An 18,456-nucleotide genomic window follows, 5' to 3' on the forward strand; every position below is an offset into this window, starting at 1 on the left:
GGCAGAGGGAGAGGTATGTTCAATCCATACTGGCAACCTTACCAACAAAGTGGTCCACGTTTCCACAGTGCCTTTCCCCCTCAGACTCCATTTCCCCCAATGATGGGCTGGAATCAACCCTTTGGCCAAATGCAACCGCCATTTTTTCAACAACCAATGTTTCAACCGCCTTTTTTAGGGAGAGGCCGGGGCACCAGGGGCAAACGGAAGGGACCGAATCAGGTACACTGGGAACAGACAGACTCAGTGGGCGACCACACGAGGAGCAAAACTGCAGATCAGAGGGCAGGTACGAGCAACCAGCGAGTTTGATAACTAACCTCACTGATATTGCGCTAACTGAGGAAGAAAAAAGTGTCCTAGAAAAAGGTCTAGGTTTTGTTCCGACTCCCACCCTGGACATTTTCAAATTACGGTGTGAGCTAATGGAGTTTTTTCGAAAGTTAAGACTCAGAAGTTTCTTTGAGAGACAAATGAAATCAGCCAGAGGGAACAAAGTGACACTGGTTTCAGAATAAAATCCACTTTTCAACCACCACCACATAGTGTACCACCAGAAATACTGGCTTTCGAACAGGCAGTGGTCAAGGAGATCGAGTCTTTAGCTCCACCAAATCCCTATAAAAATCTTACTGCAGGAGAGTTCAAGGCGATAAGATCACTGCAAAACAACAACGAAATAGTCATAAAAAGTGCAGATAAGGGTGGTGGTATAGTCATCCAAGACAAAAAAGCCTATGATTTGGAGTGCAGACCCCTATTAAACAATGAGACTAACTATATCTTGTTGAGGGAAGACCCTACTGAAAGTCTCAGATCAGAAATCATTGAATTGGTCTCTTCAGCTGAATCTGAAGGTCTGATTACAAAACAGGAAGCTGATTTCCTCACAACATCAGAAGGTAAAATTCCCTATTTCTACACCCTCCCCAAAACACATAAAGGGATTCTTCCACCCCCGGGAAGACCTATTGTCTCTGGTTTAGGTTCCCTGTTGGAACCCCTATCCAAGTACTGCGATTTCTTTTTAAGACCAATAGTGGAATCAACCAGTACTTACATCAAGGACACAAAGAGTTTATTGATGATGTTGAGTTCAATAACTTTACCAGAAGGACAGTGCTTCCTAGCCACATTGGACATAGAAAGCGTTTATACCTGCATTCCGCAAGATGTGACCATAGAGGTAATCGCCCACACACTTGATAACAGCTCCTGGGATTACAGTACATCTAAATCCTTTGTGGTGGAATGTGCCTCTTTGGCGTTAAAAAGGAACTTTTTCCAATATGAAGACCGGCTTTATTTACAAGCTACCGAGACTTCAATGGGGAGCACATTCGCTCCCAGCGTAGCGAGGCTGTATGTCTACAATTTTGAAAAAACTCACATTTTGCCACCTGAGAACCCTTTCCAAGAAAACATCGTCCTATGGCAAAGGTACATAGACGATGTACTGTTGATTTGGAGAGGAGATGAGGCACGGCTGTGCTCATTTTTCAGATGGGTTAATGAGCTGGATATGAATTTAAAATTCACTCATGAACACAGTGATTCGATTGTAGTTTTCCTCGATGTGACTATCCAAAGGGTGGGTAATGAACTCAGAACCAAAACACACCACAAGCCCACCAGCAAGAACAATTTGTTACACTATACTAGCTTCCACCCACGCCCACTCAGGGAGAATTTGCCTTTTGGGCAGTTTCTTCGAATTCGGAGAAACTGCTCAGACATACAAGACTACAAAACACAGGCCAAGGAGTTAACAGAAAAAATGCAAATGAGGGGTTACCCCACATAGCTCCTAACAACTAGCAACAAAAGGGCTCGAAATCAAAATCGTGACGCCCTTCTGGAGGATAAAACCCCGACAGAGAATAAGGATGTACCACTCACCTGCGTGACAACATTTAATACAGCCTCTAATATGGTAGCACGCAGTATTTCAAAACACTGGAGAATATTGACATCCAACTCTTGTAATTGGGAGAAACCTTTGTTCTCCTATAAAAGGGCTAGAAGCTTAAAGGACTCTCTAGTGCACACTCGGCCTAAGAAAAGACAGGAGCCTACTCAGACTGTTCTGAATATGTGGGGGTTACCACCAGTGACCGGCCATTACCCCTGTGGTAATTGTAGTGTCTGCCCACTTACTAGCCCCTCAAAGACTCTGAGTCTAGAACCCAACAAAGTGTGGGAACAAAGAACCCACACAAACTGTAACACCACCAATGTGGTTTATTTAATAACTTGCCCATGTGACCTCAAATATGTGGGAATGACGAAGAGGATGGTGAAACTGCGTATGTGTGAACATAGAAGTAGCATACGGTGTGGGAAAAACAACACCAAAATGACATCACACTTTCTAGATCACAACCATTCGCAGGACAGTTTTCATTGGACCATTATAGAACATCTGGCAGGGGCCAATGAACAAAGGCTGTTCGAACAGGAGCAACGGTGGATACACCAACTGTCTACCCACCTCGTGGGATTGAATGATGAAATTCCATGGGGCAATATCTTACAGTGAGGTATTCACAGTGTTCACATTGCAACTTGTGAAACAATCTTACGTCATACATGAGAGGTACTCATTTGACCTTCATCTCAAGATAAATACCCAGGGTCACCAGTTACACCAAAAGAATGTATTCATACATATGTCTGACCTTTAATGAAATACTTAGCGTTACGACGCTTAGGAGCCTCGTGCCGACTACACATGCTGCATAATTGTTGAATCCCAGTCCTATGTACAAATTAACCCTCGCATACAAACACTAATTGCCCAAAGGAGAGAGGTTTAATCTTAATTACACGACAATGGGTTGTGAAACGTATGGGCTTCGTGCCCACTGCACATGCTGTGTTATCGTTGCATCTAAATGCACATACTAACCCCGGCATTCCAATCACCATCTGCTTCAGGGTTAGCGTTCCAGTTTCAAATCAGGCGGATACGGGTAGCCAGGTACGATCTTTACCACTTCCGCGTAACTAAACTCAGGCTAATGGCGGATTTCATCGATCCTGAGCAAAATTATGCAAAACCTTTTAGGAATAAACACACCGCCGAACCGAATAGTGAAGGTCTGTAAATATATGTTGGTAAACATCACCACGGCAACCACTACAGATCACGTGGGTTGTTCACGTCCCGATACGCATGACGTCACACACGCGCAACACGGAAATGAAATAAACAGTAGAGAAACGCAAGCACATCGCGTTCCGGGCCATTGGGAGCAACCGAGTAGCTTGAGAGGCGGCGTGTCTCGCCGTCTGCAGTGAGTAACCTTTACAATTGAATGGGTCACTCCAGGAAGCGACAACGTTTTTTTATATATTTTCATATGTTTGGCTTTTTGCAAAAAGAATGATATCTAGGTCAAACTGAATGGGTTTCTTTTGGGTTATACAGATTCTGACAGCGAGTGAAGATCTGCCGATCCTTTTGAGCCCATGTAGCGGTTCATAAAAACTAGCATTGTAAGTTTGCCACAACTCCTATTTTAATGCTTAAATCTCCCATTTAATGCTGAAATCTTCTTTGTACTAGAAAATAACTACTGTTGGTCTGCTTTTAAAAAACTCCTTTGTCTGATTTCTAAATCCACTGTTGGTATGAAGCACTTATTAAAAAGTTTTTTAAGAGAAACTTATGTTTGACACAAAGGAATTTTTTCTCTTTTCAATAAATGTAGGGAATATAGACTTGAACCTACTAGTGGTGGGCAATAAGGTAGACACCACCAGCATCCCCATTAAAACAACTGATGGGTAGAAATAATGTTCAATATCTAAATTAGAGTGAATAAGTTTATACATGTTGAGTAATGGTCACACAAGTTTGAAGGAGATGTATATAATAAGATTTGATATGTCATTTTATTCACAGATACAACGCCTGATGAATAACAGGAGTTGGATGGGTAAACCGTGAGTTATCCTGAGGATAGTACAAATTGGTATCTTACCTCACTTTTCATTTCCTAACGGTGTGGGCAGGCCTTAGCGTGCTTGGACCCCCGTAGGATTGTTTTATTTTTAGTTTGGTCCTGAAGAAAGCTGAGCGGACTTTAGCTTTTACAGCAGAAACATGTTGACCAGTCACCTATTGGTATCCCTGGACAAAAATGAAAACATCCAGTGATTACACCGATTTTAATGTGAAACAACTGGCCCCGAATAAAGTCTGTTGAGGCACGGTTGTGATCTTTTAACCACACACTTTTTGCACTGATCACCACTTTCACACATACCTGCTCCGCTGCACTTGCAGGCGTGGTAGCACACAGGAGGGGATAGTCAGCCCCCCGTGAACAAACCCAATGATGAAGCATGTCACCTCTAGGGTGAGTGAGGGTTCTTTTAGAAAATAATTAAATTTCCCCTTTTCCTTCTTATATTTACTAACTGACCACTCACTTTTAGGACAGTTTTTTCACCTTGCTTGCACGGAAGAATAGGGTTCTTCATGGTTGTTTTGTTCAGGGCGCTCTTTTGTTGATTACAGTCATTTAAATAAGGGGTAGGAGAGTAGCCGTCTTTCCCTTCCTCTCTTGTTGTAGATACATACAATAAAATGGCATTGTCATTTTATTTATCTGCGTGTGTGCCTGCTGCGCTCGCAGCAGGCGGGGTGACGCTCCTCCGCTATTGAGGAGGAACTGCCCCTGTCTTTCTTGTCAGGACTGGATCTGACATAAGATGTTCGGCTTTACTTATAGTTTTTCACCAAATAAAGTCTCATGTGAGCTGCAGTAATGCCCCATCTTTTGTGCTTTAACGCAGCCATTGCGAAAGCAAAAGTGTGTCAAATGGCCTCCTGTGATGTGACATTGAAAGTTTCAAGAATGCAGTAGGTGTCTGGAGCAAGGCGATCATGAATGCAGTTTGTGCTTGGGTCCCACGGGCACTCCTCTGATAGATCCTTGCCAGTGCGCTAAGCTTCATGCAGCCGCTTCTCCACCACTACCTTCATTTATTGATTCAACTCTTTACCTTCCACCAGACTCACACCTCTGCCCCATACACCAACACCCACTCCCAGGGGTGAAATGCGGGTGGTGATATGTACCCTGATGTGGGGAAATGTTAATTTGGTGTTTGCAAACATGATCCACATAGATAGACTTTTCAGTAATGATCACAAACATCAGAACGAGGATGAATTGAAGACTGATCACATCCACCTCCAGCGGACTGGTCATTAAAGTTACTCTTGCACAACTATGAACATCTTGTGTCAACGGTTAATGTAAGATGGAGGATGGCTTCTCACTACAAAGAAGCAACAGGGAGCCCCTTTCTTGTGTTTCAGAACTTTCTTGAGGAAATAGATCAGGTTTTTTTACTAGTACATATTTGTATTTATTATATTTGTGGAGCGCTTCTTCACCACAGCATCTTGGCACTTGGATCAGAGAAGGTTATAGAAAGGAGAGTACAGAGATGGAGAATTAGGAAAAAAATAGCCCTAAATAGCATAGGAGAATACATAAAAAAAACCTGTATAAGCGGGGAGGGCTGATAACAAAGATGTTCTAGACCTGAAGTATAGTTTGCACAAATCCCTGGAATATGTATCTAGGATGCTGTCTCATCTGCACCAGTCCTGACATTGCATTTTTGGAAGCAAGTTTGCTCTACCCAGCATCCTCTTTGAGAAGGGGAGCTCTGTCCCAATATGACTTGTTCAATGTTTTTTTGGAGAAGGCACTGGCATGGATTTACAATGGGCTGCTTCTAACTTTCAAGGACTGTGACCATACACTAGAGCCCTTCTTCAGCACGGCGAAGCCTGATTTAACTATGCTGAGGTGCTTCCTAAATGTGTATCTGCTTGCTGCCCATTTTTCTAGGCTAAGAGTAAGTCTTATGCCCTGCTGACTCCCTGCCCTGCTACTGACATCACTAGTATTGAAGCTCCACCCAACTCAAGGAGTCTACAGAGTGCCAAGAAGCCCTCTCTATCTTTCACTAGAAACTGGATAAGTGCTGCCCATGGACAATCTATCAAATTCAGGTAAGCTGCGTGGTCACTGCTTGCTGAGCACACTCGCTCCATGATTAATTTTCCCACTTCCAGTGCTCGCTGTCCTGTGGCTGGCATGGCAACGGCACAAGCCTATCACTATTGTCGATGGCCCGAGTGCCAGAACCAACAACGTTTGGGAAAAAATACAATGTCTGAGAAATCCAGCTTCATCTTTTGGTTCACATTTGTGTCAATGGTTTAAAACTTAGCTATCTCACAAGCTACAAATGATAGTGACCATAGCTATGAGAGGTATGGGTGGTACTGATAGACGGTGGTTTGACCATTGCAAGAAGTCAGCATCTGACACGCCACAATAACAAAGAGTACATATAATAAATGCGTGGCTATTATTTGTAAGCTTATTTTGGCCTTGTGACCTCTTCAATGTTTGTGATTCGATACAAAATAAAGACTCCACTTACAAGAATCCCTCAACAGAATCCGGAGACTAGGAACTTGGGTAAAAGTCCTCAACATATTTTCGCCCTGCTGTCAGTTTTAACTTAGTTAAGCGTCCCATGACACCTCCACCATTCAGAGTTTTACCTGGTCCGAAACGACGCAGAAACGGAGGGTATTGCAGATATTTCCCTGACCCATCGGCCTAGATGATACTGGCCATGAGTGTGGTAAGAAAGGCTGTGGGAGGAGATTGTGAAGAGACGTGGCTGCTGTCAAGGTTTCCTCAGGTTCCTTCCAGAACGGGACTATGCAGCAATTTAGGGTACAGAAATCCCACAGGCTATAGGAAACAAGTATTGGCAATGCGAGTATGTCTGGCTTCAAAGTAACATATGTTATTGTGATGGATCATGAGTAGATAGCATGGAAAGGATATGTATTTGTGTGGAAGCAACTAACTGTCGAATAATATTGGTGAAGGTTAAAAGGTCAGGTTGCAGTTGCGCTCTCAAGCCAAACGTATAAATCGATGTAGGTTAAAGACTCCCTATCTCCCATCTGTGCTTCTGTTAGAGAACAATATTATAAATTGTCTACTTAGCGAAGACACTTTAATAGCATTACAATGTCATGTGTGTGCACCAGAATGGGGGAAAAGCTTTGATTCAAGAAGACTTCCCATGAACGAGTTACTCTTGGAAGATTGGAAGAACGAGTTACTCTTGGAAGAACGAGTTACTCTTGGAAGATTGGAAGAACGAGTTACTCTTGGAAGATTGGAAGAGCGAGTTACTCTTGGAAGATTGGATACAACAAAGTAAAAAAACAAGCACTGGCGTTGCCAATAGGTCTCGCAGTAGGAAAGTTGGAGCTATTGGTTTTGTAAAGAACATTTTATATTTATATATTGTTATTGACAATGCCAATAACGATATATAAATATAAAATGTCATTTAGAAAACCAATAGCTCCAACTTTCCTACTGCGAGACCTATTGGCAACGCCAGTGCTTGTTGAACAGTTTTGCTCTTTTGTTGTTGGGTTCGCATCATGGAGGGGGGCACACGTTCGCACACAGTACTTAGAACTCATGTTTCAGTGTGTGGTAGGAGGTTTCTCGTTGTGAGTTGCTAGGGCCAGGCAGGTCATGCTTGCAGCCCTGGTCGTCCCTTGCACTTTCTCTGGTATGCGTAACTTGCATTTCGCACAGGGCGATTCTGTGAAATCACTCGGTGGCCCCTCCACATTTTCCCAGCCTGCCAACATCATATGCACCAGCTCTGTTATGTGCAAACGTTCCTACATGTTTAAGTAAACAGCTTTGCTGTTCGTGTAGTCGCTGTAGCCCTAGGCTTAGGAACTGCTTTTGTCAAGACCCTTTGCTAATGTTGTTCGAGGCCGAATGTGCCCTCGGTGGGGAGGGGGGTGCTTTGTTTTCAGGGTGTGAAGGGTGTGAAGCAGCAGGGGCCTGGGGGAAGCTGGCTGGGGAGGGGGAGGAGAAATGAGCAGATGTCCGTGAGGTGTGGGAGGAGTGCCTGATGCCGGATGGGGGCGGGAGAGCCTGGGAATGCGAGCGAGGGGAGGAGTAGCCCGAGGCTTAGGAAAGAGCAGGCTGCTAACTGCTTTTGTCAAGACCCTTTGCTAATGTTCTTCGAGGCCGAATGTGCCCTCGGTGGGGAGGGGGGTGCTTTGTTTTCAAACCTCCGCATTCAGTGCAGAAAGATTGTTATGAAGTGTGCAAAGTCTAGTGGTTTGTTTGCACAACATGGGAAGAAGGCATTTTGTGTTGTCAAGTGGCTTGGATAACGCAGCCTTTGACACCGTGATAAACCTGGCCCATGTGGCGTGTCTCCCGGGTGAACCTGTCCCTGCCTTACTCAAGGCCCAGGTAGGTGGTGTGCTTTCCCTGTGGTTAGTGATTGACATGTTTTTGGCACTTTTAAAGAGACAGTGCTGGGCTTTAGGAGTCAAGTACACACAATGATTGTTGGTACTTCAACTGGTTGGGCCACGCTTCTGAACATTCCCATTGGCGTTAAACTGAGACCCAGGGCGCTAATGGGTGGCCTCCAGCTAGCCAGTGTGTTCTCGTATGACCTTGGACCTGTGGATTGACTTTGCACCGTTTCATTTCTGCCTCTGTGTCTTTAAACCCTGTTCACGAGTTGGCCCATCCTGGCACGAGCCGTACCCCCGCTTTGGCGTCTGCCACAAATGTGTGTGAGCAGGGATCCCCTGTCAAGCGATTTATTAAAAAAAGAAAAATGCATGCAAAGTTCTATTTTGTACCCTTGTAAAACTATGTTGCCTCTTCTTAAACTTCAAACTTTAACATGCCGCCTGGAAGTGAGTGGGGGTTGTGGACGTAAGCGTACGTGACGTCTGTAACGTGGTTACGATAGGGCGCCATTTTGAACGGAAAGCCCTGCGGTGGCGGGAAAATTGGCGAAGTCCCGGGTCCGAGGAAGGGGCCCCGGTGAAGAGTAGAGGCGGCGGAGGGGGAATATGTTGGAGCGGGGTTTTCTCGTGGAGAGGATTTACGGAAAGGAAGAGCAGGTGAGTAAAGCTTTTTTGGGGGGAGTAAAGTAGAGGTATTACGCCGTTGCCTATTGTTAGTGTTGCCTTGTTTGTTAGAGTAGTTGTGTAAAGTGTAGGTAGCTTTTTAAGATTTGGATGAGGCAATGTGTGTGGTTGTTTATGATTTGTGTGTACATTTTTTGTGCGCTGACTGCGATACAGTTTGTGAGAACATGCTTTGTGAGTGTGTCTGCGAGTGTGTGAGATAGTGTGTGTGAGAGAGAGTGTTTTTAGTTGTGTTATGAATCTCCAGTATTAATTGGCGCACTGTGATAAGTAGTTTTGCTACTTACAGTTTGTGATGCTGTCTGTGTGGCAGGAGTGTTACCTCCAGCTGGAGATGTTGTGGCTATGTTTTTCTTTGGCTTGTACACTGAAATTGAGTTTACATAAAAAATAGAGCGCCGTATTGGGGTAGACGGATAGATTATGTAGTGATTTTTAACAAACAAATAATCTAGCCTTCCCGGAGATTACATTGAAATACATGTTTATTTTTACTGCTATTGCACCATGTTGTTGGATATAGTTGTGAACGGTACAGAACATTATGCGGCTGTGCTATAAAGTGTTTTTTTTTTTTAAATATGTCTGAGCAAGATGCTGTTACAGTGCTACCGGCGCAAGTACGTGTTTTGTGAGTAAGTTAAAACAAGAACAAGTCGGGTTGAGGCGGGAGAGTGAGAGAGTGGGAGGGAAGAGCTGGAAAAGGCCAGGATCGGCAGTGCGGCATGGCTGTGATTGCGTGGAGAGAGAGAGGGGAGGTGCTGGTGTGGGAGGGGGAGGCTGTGATTGCGTGGAGAGAGAGGGGAGGTGCTGGTGTGGGAGGGGGGAGGTGCTGGTGTGGGAGGGGGAGGCTGTGATTGCGTGGAAAGAGGGGAGGTGCTGGTGTGGGAGGGGGAGGCTGTGATTGCGTGGAGAGAGAGGGGAGGTGCTGGTGTGGGAGGGGGGAGTTGCTGGTGTGGGAGGAGTGCTGCTAGGGGAGGAGAAGCCTGATGCCGGATGGGGGCGGGAGAGGCTGGGCTTGCATGCGATGCGCGTGCATGTACACGGGCACTGCATGAAAACCGCGGGGCTGAAAGCCCTTTGGTTTGAAGATGTTTTCGCCACATGAATTCTCGCTACGCTCGATGCGCTTGCGCGCATCGATAGGTCGCGAGACCTAACAAGGTTCTCTTGGATGCCGGTATCGACAAAGTGCAAAAAACAGAAAGGCTGTAACTCAAGTACTAACATGTTGTGAGAAAATTATTCCCTTAAAGCAGGCAAGAGTTGGTTCCAAAAAAAAGAAATGACCTTAGGCCCTGTTAAAGGTACAGGGGTGATGAAGATACAGTACAAGGAGCGGTGTGAAGAAGTCAAAACAAAATAACTCTTCCCAACTAGTTGATTCTCAGATAGAAGGCGCAAGCCTTGAAAGAAGAAAATATTTCCATGAAGGGTCAGAATGGAGTAAGGCACACAAAGGAAGTAGGTCAAGTGATGTGCTTAACCAGCACCAAGCAGCGAGGATACAGCGATGTGATCCCAGATACCACATTGCCAAGACAACATGATTAGACCCTGCACTGAGCAAGTACCTGCTCTGACAAGAGCTCTTTATGCATCAGGCGTGCTTGTGTATCAGGCTCAGAGCTGCCTGACTGTCGACTTCGCCCTAAGACCATCCCGCTGTATTGGGCTACGGCGTGGTCTTTGCAAGGCCATTGAGGATGCACAGTGTCCGAGAAAGGCAGCGGTAAGGAAATGGGGTCAGTCCTGACATCACCACTGGCTTCATAATGTTAAATTTGAAGGAGTGGGTATGGAGGGTTCTTTAAAAAGATCCATATCTTCTGGTGAAATGAAATGGATATGCTCCACATTATACATTTAAATGAGGGATCCTCGCCTTGGAACCTTTAAACTCACAGCTTCAAAGAGGGTAATGTTTGTGTGCGCCAAGACAAGCAGTGTGTTGCTGAACCAGTTGACTTGAGGCCACAACAGTTTACTAGCTACCCATCTGGATGAAGTCGCCAATAGGCAGGGCACAAGTCCTAAAAAAAAGAAGTGGGAGGGCCCTGAATTCGCGACAGGAAGTGAAGTCACGAAGGGTGGCTTGCACCATCAGACTCATTGCCTCCCCTCGCTCATCTCTTAGATGCAATTGCATCAGAGAAGCCAGCGCGTAAGCAGCGTTCTGAATGAGGTCCGATCTCGCCCCAGAGAGGCCAAAGAGTGAATGTGTGGCTCCATTTGCTCTAGTTATCGAGCTCCTGGTAAAATAAGTGGGGGGACGCCGTCCACCCGCGTGGTACCCCGACTCAAGCCCTGCCAATAGGGCTGCGAAATTAAGAAACAAACATCAGGCTCCCTATGATTACACCTAACACTAAAAAATGAGAGGAGAGCATGTGCTTTTTTCAGCATCCCTTGATTGAGACCTAAAAGAGAAGCCGTGCAACCCAATGCACCATGAAATGCAGTTCTAATCTCAGTTAAAGCATGGAAAGTAAAACAGATGCAAAGGAAAACTACAACATACATTGAAATAGGAATCTACTCATAGGCAAAGCCTAAACCTTGAAAACCCCGGGAAGGAGAAACGAGCAACCACAGATATTCTTGACCCTATAGTTGTGACAAATGAATCTCAATGTAAAGTAGTAATGCCTTAAATAGAGCAGCAAACTACAGTATGAAGTGAACAAAATTTCATTTTACAACTATAATAATCACAACTTTGCAAATAAATATTGAAAACATGCGCATCCTGGTATGGGCAATATGCAATTTTGGCCACTGGGCACTCAATAGGTATGGAGCTGCAGGTGTTCAGATCGCCTAACCTGCAGATTTCAACGCAAATTCCAAAAAGTCACTTTCGATTACATTAAAAGAAGCCAAGAACTGTCACCGAAGAGATGTGCAAAAACAACATTTATATACAAAACACAGCGATGCTTGGAAAAAGTGTTCTGTGACACTTTCAATATTCGCACAAAGGATTGTAATGACACCTGTGTCGCTACATCTGAGAAGGAAGCCCCAGATGTCACGATTTGTACAATCAACTTTTACAACAGCACAACAGCTGAGTGGGTCCTAGGCTGTCAGGAGTACTTTGATGCATCTGAAAACACGTTTGAAATGCTAAAAAGCTGAGGTTAATCGAGCCCGAGTGACAAGATGAAAACCTGCCATAATCCTGTCAGTAAACTAGGAAAAGCAAACGCTTGCAAGAGCAGCCTTTCGGAAAGACAACACAAAGCCCAAGACATTAGGCGGGATAAGGTGGGCCCAGCGACTCCAGTAGGTGAGTGAGCAGGTTGACAAAAGTAGTGGGTTAAAGACGAAATGATAAGGCTGGAAAGAGACTGCGATGTAAAGGTATGACACCAGAGCACCTGCAAGGTCAGTTCACACAATCAAAACGTAGGTGTAAGGCTTTATATGAGAGCTGGAAAGCTCTCATATACACAATAATTGTACACACAAAACGGGAGAGAAAAAATAGACATACAAATATGTTCATAACATTGTATATTACCACCCGTGACTATTGAATTATCTACTTTGTATAATTTCATAAACTTGCAGATACCCTAGTAATCGGGTGTCTATACATTAAAAGCATCAACGCGTTTCGTTGGGTTGCAATTTGATAAAAACAACCTTCTTCAGGATAATTGATAACGCCCGGAACAAAATTGTAAATTCTTTCTACGTTATGTTCCTGGCACTGCCAGTCTTTAGAGCATTCTCAATCTACTCTAGGGATGTCGAAAAACGTCAGCCGATAAATCGCTGGTCCAGTGTCCCGACATCAAAATTAAAATCTGAATATTTGAGGTAAACCCAAAGTCCTCCAGGAATGTATGGCCGAATAACTCTGATCCAAGTTTATGAACTTATACAAAGTACTCTAACTTTGCAGATAATTCAATAGTCACGGGTGGTCATATACAATGTTATGAACATCTTTGTATGTCTATTTTTTCTCTCCTGTTTTGTGTGTACAATTATTGTGTATTTGTATATTTGTTTATTACAAATCTCATTGGTTTTGATGTCATGAATCGTGATATCCTGCTTATTTGTTAAATTTCTAGGTATTTAAAAAAAAGAAAACTAATTGTGTTTTTACATTGCATTTCATTCTGACATAAACAAGTTGTCTACATTTCTGAGACTGGAACGTTTATGCTCTGATGATGCAGCTGAAAGGTGTCTGTAATTGATGTGTTTGATTTGGCCAAAGAGGAAATTTTTTCGGACTCTAGTCTTTGAATTTCACAGTAGAGCTTATCACATCACAGAACTGGAGGAAGCCATGACGTTCCTGGGCATAACTTTGCCTGCAGGTAGACACCAAACCCAATACTTTGGGATCCAGGGACAATCCCCTTGCTGTCTCAATGGCAGAGAAAACGCTGATCATCATGATCTCGAAGTCACCTCACACTCGCAGCTTATGAGACGCCCTGCAGTTATTGAGTAGAAATGAATGCCGTGCGAAGGAAGGATTAGTGCTGCTCTGCTCTACACAATGCGTTACAAATAAATGCCACAACCAGGGACCCCCGTTGCTGTCTTCGCTTTTCTCAAACTGGTTGTAATCCGCACTAGACTAAGAAGCATTGTATACAGCAGATGTGAACCATTTCAAGCAGTTGCAGCATGACAGCCATGGTAGCGATATAGGACCAAATCGCCTCCTATGAATCTCACATATTACATCAGAGGAATAGTTCAGGGTCCTTTTGTCCCTAATGGTTTTGTTTTGGTGTTGATTTTTTTTGTTTGCAGGTATTTAGAAGATACTCATTGACTTGGAATTCCGGCAACAAAATGCTTGGACTGGTAAAGTGCAAGGAGGGTGGTCTTGGGGATGAGAGGAAGGAGGAGAACCTGGAGAAGTGGAGGGGAAGATGTGCTTAGAGAGGAGATGACTCGGAAGCAGGAGGGGGAGTCCCAACCATCACAATGGTAGTCCCTGCTATTACATGGAACGTTAGGGGTCTAAATGCCCCGGCCAAACGTCATAAGATCTGGAAATACTTGTTAGACAGGCATTATGATATAGTCGCACTGCAGGAAACCCACCTTAAAAGGTCGGAGGATCATAGACTGAAACATAAGATGTACCCCTTGATGTACATATCCTCCGCCTCCACGAAACATAATGGTGTGGTGCTCCTGGTTCCTCCGCATTAAAAATACAACCTGAGCAGAGGAGCTACGCGCGGATCCAAGATGGACGCGTGAGCGCAGGGCTCCTGAGACCCTCTTCGCCTCCCGCATCTATCCTGCCACGAATCCTGATTTGAACGACGGGTATTGGTAGACTATGCCCTGCTGATTCTGAGGAGCTTTTGAGAAATTAAATCGGACGCCGAAAACCGGACTTGCTGCATCCTGAAGTCTGCGGCCTACATCGTAGACCATCCCCGGACTCGAGTCCCCGAGGTACCCAGGTGGCAATTCAACAACAACGGCCAGTTTGGCACGGCCACAGCCCCTGTGGTACTTTCGGTTTTGGTTTGGGCCATTGTTGACGACGCTCTACAGCTGCCCCACTCGACTTCTCGTCGGCACTACGGATCCTAAGTTTGCTCTGGTTTCTGGCCCGCTCGCCTCTAAGGTCCGTTGACAGCGGGATCATTTTGACCAGATCGCAACGACTCTGTGGGAGTTCAAGGCCCACTATGGCGGGCAAGGCGGATGCCGAGAAGCGAAACACCAAGGGCACTCATCGGGGGGGGGGGGGGGGCATTATTCAAACCCAGACTATAGAGCGCTACCTGCGCATATCCTGGCGAACCTCTGCCGACAGTCTCGTACGGTGGTGTCCCTCCTTGAGGCCAACCATAGCTTGTGCAATAGAGCGTGAGAAGGGGCGGGCCATTGGAATCACCCTTAAGGCAAATTTAAGCTGACCCACTGTTTGTTGTAACTGGTGCAGGGTCACTTTCTCCTTGGCCAGGCATTGGGTCAAGGAAGCCCTAAACTTGGCCACCTTTTCAATTGGTAAACTGAAACATCCTTCCACAGAATCGAGCTCAATTCCCAGAAACTCCAGTGAAGTAGATGGTCCAACCGTCTTACCTGGTGCCAATGGGACTCCCAACTCCCGCATGAGGATGCAGAAGTCCTGCAGCGCCTGCGCACATTTCGTATTGCTGGCCGCTCCCAAGAACAGGAAGTCATCTAGATAGTGCATAACGTGCCTATGCCCTGTTGCCTCGGTGAATGCCCACTCTAAAAAACAGCTGAACATTTCAAAATATGCACAAGAAATAGAGCAACCCATAGGCATGCATTTATCCATGTAAAAATTCCCTTGAAACGCAAAACCTAGCAAGCGCTGGTCTCGCGGGTGTACCGGGAGCAACCTGAATGCCGATTAGATGTCCGATTTCGCCATCAGCGCTCCAGGGCCCAGGTGATTTAATATGGCAACGGCATCGTCGAACGATGCGTACCGCACCGAACAAATATCCGGGTCTATGGCTTCGTTCACCGAGGAACCCCTTGGGGCAGACAAGTTGTGAATGAGTCTAAACTCCCCTGGGTCTTTCTTTGGAACCACCCCTAGCGGGGAACACATGAAATCCGCCACCGGCGGGCGATGAAAAGGCCCCGCCACCCGCCCCAAGCCGACTTCTTTGGAAATTTTCTTTGCTGCTATGCTTGGGTTCTGTTGGACAGATAACTGATTTTTACAAAAAGAGTCCCCACGCAAATCCCCCACCGGGATGTTGAAGCCATATAGGAATCCATTCCTCAACACCCCGGTGGATACATGATCGGGGTATTTGATCAACCAAGGAGTCAGAGCCATGATATCGACAGGTGTAGGCAATCGGTTCCCAAGCATCACCTCACTCTTGCTTAGACCCTTCTTTTCCTCCCGTTCCGCTGTTCTTAGATCTACAGCTACTCTCCGGGTGTGAGGAGTTCCCACAGCCCGCACACGCATGCCTGAACCTACATGTTCCCTGGGGCCTGCTACAGTTGCCTCTATTGAAGCCCCAATAAACCCCCGGCTTGCCGCCATTTCCACCGGTCTTGGGCTGAAATTCCCCACCGGCGCCTGTACGAAAGGGCGCCGCAGGCTTCTGGCGAACTGACCCCGACCCGCTCCCGCCCGGCAAGGACGTACCCGCCGCACCAGGCAAGAGCTGCTTGTGCCATGACACCGAGTCGAGGCAGTCCCAGGTCAAAGATGTATCAAACTCTTTCGCTTTTCGGAATTTCATGTCATATCCTTTCCACTCGTCCCCCTCATACATAGTATAAAAATCCATAATCCTATTCTGGTAACAGGACAACTCGGTCAGCACTTCCGGCTTTCGTTCACCCATGACTGCCGTAAATATCGAAAAGGCCTTCACCCAATTCGCTACGGTCTCATCGACCCTAAATTCCGCCATCTTGGCCCGCCATACACTGGGGTGCCATAAATCCTTCTGGGATTTTGCATATTCCATCTCGCGATGGTCAGTCAACAATGAAAACATATTCACATATTTTTCCCCCCATATCAATTCCTTTGTGGCCGCAGGGATGTGCTGGGCCACCCTTTCGCGCCTTGAAGGTAACGAACCTTCCCCTGCAATTGGCAATGTGTGCTTACCGGGTTCTATCGTCGTGTCTGCCGCCTTTTCCCGGCTAACCGTAGGTACTCCTGGCGCCACCTGTGGGGGAACAAGAGGAACATTCGCCGTCCCGGCTTCTCTCGCCTGCCGTAACTGCTCGATTATTAGTCTAGCTTCCTCGGCCGGGTCCCCCATGGCCACTGCCCCCCCCGCTTTCTTCTTGAGCCAGGGTAACACTGCCGCTAACTGGATGGCCAGTTCCGGGGGCATCTCCTCATCATTAACAGGAGTAATCACAACCGGGATTGGTAAACCTATATCTGGGTTCGGTACCGGGGTGTCTGCTGGTGTGATGGGGGCGACTGGGGGCACCTCAGGAACCAGATCCTCCCCGGAAACCGCCCTCCTCTTAATACGCTTCCCCCTACCCTCAGAGACGATTCCCGGCAAGGCCGGGCCTATTACCTTCTTAGGACGGCCTGAACTGTTCTGAGCCGCTAACTGTTTTTTAACTTCGGCCAAACCTCGACCGATCGAGTCAACTTTACAGAGTTTTCGGTCCATGATAGTCATTCGATTCGACAAGGTGCGCAGTACCTTCTCCAACTCGGAGCTCTTTCCTGCTTTTTTGCCGGCCATAGCTTCGTTTACTCCGCTCTAGTCGATCAACGAGGTCCCAGATCCTTCGTACTCCAAATAACTGAAAGAGAAACAACAAGATTACAAGTTCTCAAAATTGCCGCTTGTTCCGTCGAGGGCTCACGAGCAACGAGTTGGTGCAGCCTTCAGAGCACAGGAACAAGAGGACGCTTCTTCGGATTCCCGCTCTTTTATCCGTCTGCGGGAGGGCGGGGACCCTCCTCCGGTACGCCTACTGGGCGTGGTCTTCCGTGCGGGTGTCTAGGACAACCCCTCCTGGGCGGGAAAGGGCGCCCCCCGGCTACGCCACTTTGGGCATACCAGCCGAGCCACGCCCTCCGCCCAAAATGGTTTCCCGGAGGGATCGGGCACCCAACCATACGTTCGGGGGGACCGAGTGGTCGCCCCTTTCCATTATTCAAACCCAGACTATAGAGCGCTACACTCGCCCGAAAGGGTCCCCAGGTGGAGCGAACAAGGCTCTTGAAGGGACTGGAGATGGTACTCCTTCATCGGAGGAGCCAACACTGAAGGACATCATGGGCGCCATCACTAGTGTTCAGACAGTGATGGGCCAACAATATGAAACTCTCGCTGCTAAGAGCGACACAGTGGCGATCGAGGTTAACCTCATTAGGGCGGACCTGGGCAAGACAAATGAACGGGTCAAGTCTCTGGACATTAAAACTGCGAGCTTGACCACTGACGTCTCGGACCTCCAGGCTGAGGTCCGCACTCTCCATACCTCCAACGACCAGCTCGCCCGCCGGCTGGAGGATTCCGAGAGCCGGGCCAGGCGCAACAACGTCCGCATCGTGGGGGTTCCGGAGAACTACGCGGACGTCTCCACGGACCTCCTGGTGGAGGATCTGGTCCTTAAACATCTTGCACCTAAGGGCCTCAGCAACTTTTTCACCATGGAGAGAGCGCATAGAGTTCCTGGTGGGAAGCCCAAGCTGGGGGCCGCACCAAGACCCATCATCGCAAGGATTTTTAATTTCCGAGACCGGGACGCTATCCTGCAAGCTTCACGAACCACGGGTCCCACCAAATTTGATAATGCCTCAGTCAGTTTCTATCCGGACTTCACCCAGGCGGTGCAGAAACAGCGCATGGGTTTCACCGGGGTGAAGAGACGGCTTAGAGATATGGGCCTCAAATATGCTATGCTTTTTCCTGCCCGACTAAGGATCGAGTATGAGG

The sequence above is a fragment of the Lissotriton vulgaris genome, unplaced genomic scaffold, assembly GCF_964263255.1.
Source record: "Lissotriton vulgaris unplaced genomic scaffold, aLisVul1.2 SCAFFOLD_751, whole genome shotgun sequence".
In the NCBI taxonomy this organism is placed as follows: Eukaryota; Metazoa; Chordata; class Amphibia; order Caudata; family Salamandridae; genus Lissotriton; species Lissotriton vulgaris.